Below are 5,395 nucleotides of genomic sequence, written 5' to 3' on the forward strand. Positions count from 1 at the left end.
CAAGCTGAATTTAGAAAAGACAGAAGAACCAGAGACCAAATTGCCAACATCCGCTGGATCATAGAAAATGCAATAGAATTCCAGAAAAACATCTACTTCTGCTTTATTGATTACATCAAAGCCTTTGACTGTGTGGATCACAACAAACTGGAAAATTCTTCAAGAGATGGGAATACCAGACCACCTTACCTGCCTCTTGAGAAATTTGTAGGCAGGTCAGGAAGCAACAGTTAGAACTGGACATGGAACAACAGACTGGTTCCAAATTGGGAAAGGAGCATGTCAAGGCTGTATATTGCAACTTTCCTTATTTAACTTATACGCAGAGTACGTCATACAAAATGCCAGGCTGTATGAAGTACAAGCTGGAATCAAGATTGCCGGGAGAAATATCAATAACCTCAGATACGCAGATGACCCCACCCTTATGGCAGAAAGCGAAGAATAAAGAGCCTCTTGATGAAAGTGAAAGAGGAGAGTGAAAAAGTTGGCTTAAAACTCAACATTCAGAAAACTAAGATTATGGCATCTGGTCCCATCACTTCATGGCAAATAGTTGGGGAAACAGTGGAAACAGTGAGAGCCTTTATTTTCTTGGGCTCCAAAATCACCTGATGGTGATTGCAGCCATGAAATTAAAAGACATTTGCTCCTGGGTAGAAAAGCTATGACCAACTTAGACAGCATATTAGAAAGCAGGGACATTACCCGCTGACAAAGGTCCATCTAGTCAAGGCTATGGTTTTTCCAGTAGTCATGCATGGATGTGAGAGTTGGACTATAAAGAAAGCTGAGTGCCGAAGAATTGATGCTTTTGAACTGTGGTATTGGAGAAGACTTTTGAAAGTCTCTTGGACTGCAAGGAGATCAAACCAGTCAATCCTAAAGGAGATCAGTCCTGAATATTCATTGGAAGGATTGATGCTGAAGCTGAAATTCCAATACTTTGGCCACCTGATGCAAATAATTGACTCATTGAAAAGACCCTGATGCTGGGAAAGATTGAAGGCAGGAGGAGGGGACAACAGAGGATGAGATGGTTGGATGGCATCACCGACTCGACGGACATGAGTTTGAGCAAGCTCTAGGAGTTGGTGGTGGATAGGGAAGCCTGGTGTGCTACAGCTCATGGGGTCACAAAGAGTTGGACACGGCTGAGCAACTGAACTGAACTGAATGAACACCAGTCTTTGTGGGCCATCTACTCTTCTGCTATAGTGTGAGAATACCACAGACAATACATAACAAGTGATCATGGCTATGTTTCCATAAAACTTTATTGACAAAAACAGTCTGCAGGCTGGATTTGCTCAGGCTTATATAGCTTGTCAACTTCTGAGCTATAGCACTGAGGAATCGCTTAAAAAGAGAGGGAGAGAAAGAAAAAAACATATATATTTATATATATATCTGCTTAAATCCCTACAAACCTTGGTAGAGATTCCAGTAACTTTGGTTGAATTGTGGTTCAGAAAAAAATAGCATTTTCCAAAGAACTATATCCACTTCTCTGAATAACTCCTACTTGCCCATTTTCCTCAGATACAGAAGAACAGGAGAAAAGCTGGAAAAAGTTTAGGTGTGCCAGGCATACTGGACTTAAAATACTAGCTGAATATTACTGTGAAGCAATGTGGTTTGTAATATTTTGCAATAGAGTAAACGTTATTCCAGGAAATACTGTAAGGGTCATACAGCTGTAGCCAAGTAGCACCAATTCAGCCAAATAAATGAGGACACACTAGAGTGCAATTTATTGTGTTATGGAAGATTTTCATGAACTTGGCCGTCTGGTTATGAGTGTGGTGACTGGACCCAAGAGACACCAAAGGGATTTTACTAGAAACTTGAAAATATACACTATGAGCAAGATTGCCTTAGGAATCATCAGCACTTCTATTTGTGGTATCTAGTCCATTATAAGAAATATTAAGACACAATTAGAAAATCTTGAGCAACATTAGATGGCAAGGGGGAGCCTTGGAGGAGAATTTTACCTCTGGAGAATGACATACAACTGAACACTCGAAGAGTTGTAGCACTACTGGGATTTAAGGGGTTGGGGGAAGGCAATGCAAAGGGGATAAAGAAATGATCTCACCCTCCCGGCCTGCCACGCAGATTGCTGAGCAGCTTCTCTGCCCCAAGATTCTGGCAGAAAGTGAAATTTAGACATAGGATGGTCTCCTAGACACAGGGACATGCTCCTCATGGCATGTCAGTGAAGGGACACCTGCCCCTTTGAGGCTCTCTCTCTGGTGGTTGGGTGGATGTCAAGATTCTCATCTCATCAGGATAATGAGGGAAGATGGTAACTGTGTGTCTTTCTTCACGTGACGCAAGGCCACGTGGCGTCATTGCCTCCGCTGACGTAGAAGATTGAATGGAGTCATTTTCCATGATGGTTGCTACTTGTCAGTTGTAAGTGGATCTGAGAGTTCTTTTCACTCTATGGAGTGCCCAGGCTGGCCTATGAAGACATCTTTTCTTTATCTGAGTTTCCACCTACTGGTGAATGGGCCACATGAGCCTAGAATTGAATATTTGTGATTGGCTTGCAGGGCTAGTGACACTAATCCAGTACGGGAGGAAGCAGTAGTCAAGTATGGATATGAGAGTTGGACTTCTCACATAACAAAGGCTAAACACCCAAGAATTGATGCTTTTGAACTGTGATGCTGGAGAAAACTCTTGAGAGTCCCTTGGACTGCAAGGAGACCAAACAAGTCAATCCTAAAGGAAATCAACCCTGAATATTCGTTGGAAGGACTGATGCTGAAGCTGAAACGCTAATACTTTGGCCACCTGATGCAAAGAACTGACTCACTGGAAAAGACCCTTATGCTGAGAAAGACTGAGGGCAGGAGGAGAAGGGGATGACAGAGGATGAGATGGTTGCAAGACATCACTGACTCAACGGACATGAGTTTGAGCAAACTCTACGAGATAGTGAAGGACAGGGAAGCTTGGTGTGCTGCAGTCCATGGGATCTCAAAGAATGTGACACGACTTAGGGACTGAACAACAATAAACGGAAAAACCTGAACAAACTTTCCGGCCAATCTAATACAATGGCTTGAGCATAATAAAAGTTTCTTTCTCACTCACCACTCAAAGCAAGGTTGGTAAGTGACTCCCCTCCACAAGAGGAATCAGCAATCCACATTCCTGTTTTCTTGTGTCCCAACAACTCCCTAGAGCCTTCTTTTCATCTGTAAAAAGCTGTCACAAAGAGAAGAGGAAGAGCATGGAGGTTTTGAATCAGACACAGTGGAGCACAAATATCAGCTCTGCTATTTGCAAGCTGTAGCCTAAGCATGAAACTCCCAAGCCTCAATTCCTCATCTGAGATTTAAATGAGGTGTTGTACTTTTAGTGCAGTGCTCAGCACAATGATTGTTGGCCACTTATTATTATGTACCCAGCAACCCTCCCTAAAAGCCACTCCGGACATTAATATCATTCCCATTTTACAGAGGAGGAAGCTGAAGTCAAATAGCAATGAATGGCAGAGCTGGAACTGGAGTGTCAAACCCATGCTCCCAGCCATGGGACAACACCATCTCCTAAATTGAGAGAATTATTGGCCTCTGGCATAAGAGCACTGAATTCCTTACACTCTATTTAAATGTTTTCAATATTAACTAGATTTAAAATGTAACTATCAAGTCACTCTCCTTTTTTCATCTACTGTAGCTCTAAAGAAGGGCAGTCTGCCTTGAGCAAATCGTACAGTACAATAGCCTGCTGGCAAATAGCACGTGGAAATACTTGCTGACACAGACTAAAAGTGCACTTGAAAAACTTTTTCATTTCTAAAAGAGACCTTTTAAAATACTTTCTTTTAGAGAGTAACCACAAGACAAGGTTATACTTTGAGAAAACAAGTTTGGTGGAGAAGATTAGAGTTGAAAAAAAAATATTATTCTACTTTTTACAAGTCAGAAACCATACGGAATTTTCACTCTCATGTAACTCATAAATGACTTTGCCTGGTTTTCTTGAAACTTGACCCTCCAGACTCCAAACTCAGCAAAATCAGAAGATGAGTTGGTGTCTAGAACTAATACTCTACAGGCGAGCCTGTTACACAAGACCAATTGTTCAGGAAGGAGGGGAGACTTACAGACTGAAAGGAATGAGATATCTTTTTCAGCCATCAGTTTTTGACCTGATCTTACCTCTCAAAGCCCTAGCAACTTTTCTATTTCTGAACTAAAAAAGTATTCTTTTCATTCACTTTTGATGTTTTCCAAGGAAATGAGGATGGTGAGTACATGACCCTATTAACATCTTTATGCCTTGATTTATACATAAAGCAGACAAGGTTGAATTAAAACATTGAGACTCCTTGATCACCTAATTATTTGAGGCTCTTAGGATTAATTTTTTAAGATTTTTTTTTTTGGCATTTATTTATTGAAGTATAGTTGTGATGGAGAGGAGAAATTTTTGTTTTTTTCACTTAATGATATTTTATACTTTGGCAGAAGCAGGAGAAATATGCATTTTGTTAGTTACCTAAGGAAACTGGAAACTAGAGGTAGTTGGCATAAATTTTCAATATATTCCTATAATGTTTGGGTGAATCTTTATGGATTCCTGGGCTATACTGATCCTCAAGAAAGTTCTGAAGCAAGATTTCCCTTGTATCAGTTAGCATTTGCTGAGTAACAAATCATCACAAAATGTAATGGCTTAAGACAGCCATTGTTATGTTAATACCTGAGTCTACTTGGCAGGTCTGCTGACCTGAGCCAGGGTTGACTGATGTTGTCTGGGTTCTTCATGTGTTTCCTGTTAGCTGGTGGGTTGGTTGAGATCTGGCTAGTTTAGGAAGGTCTCTGTTGGCACAGATAATCTCTACACCGGTCTCTCATTTTCCAGCTGGCTAGACTAAAATGTTCCTTAATTTGGAGGCAGAAGTTCAAAGTTGGGAAAGCTGGACCACATGAAGTCTTTTACAGTCTGGCTTCAAATTGGCATGCCATCGTTTCTGCTTCATTTTATTAGCCAGAGCAAGTCACTAGGCCAGTAGGATTTAAGATGTGCGAAAATGGACTCTACCAATCCATAGGAGGAACTGTAAAGTTGCATTGCAGTGAGCAATGAACAAATGAGGGTGAGTGGAGAATTGAGGCCATATTTACAATGTCTACCAACGGCCTGTCGCAGTGAGTTCATGAAGTGAACGAAGTCAGTCCTTAGTAACACCATGCTCCCTTTCTTATACCCTATGTTAGTTGAAAGTTTAATGGATTCAAAGTCCAAAGACCAGGTTCAAGTCCCAGCTGTGTTATTTCTTCTGGCAAGTCATTTTGCTCTCTGAGCATTAACATGCTAATCTTCAAAATGCTGTGCTGCCTTCTGAGTGTGTTTTTTTTTTTTTTTTTTT

The sequence above is a fragment of the Bison bison genome, unplaced genomic scaffold (genome assembly GCF_000754665.1).
Source record: "Bison bison bison isolate TAMUID 2011002044 unplaced genomic scaffold, Bison_UMD1.0 scf7180017863950, whole genome shotgun sequence".
Classification (NCBI taxonomy): Eukaryota; Metazoa; Chordata; class Mammalia; order Artiodactyla; family Bovidae; genus Bison; species Bison bison.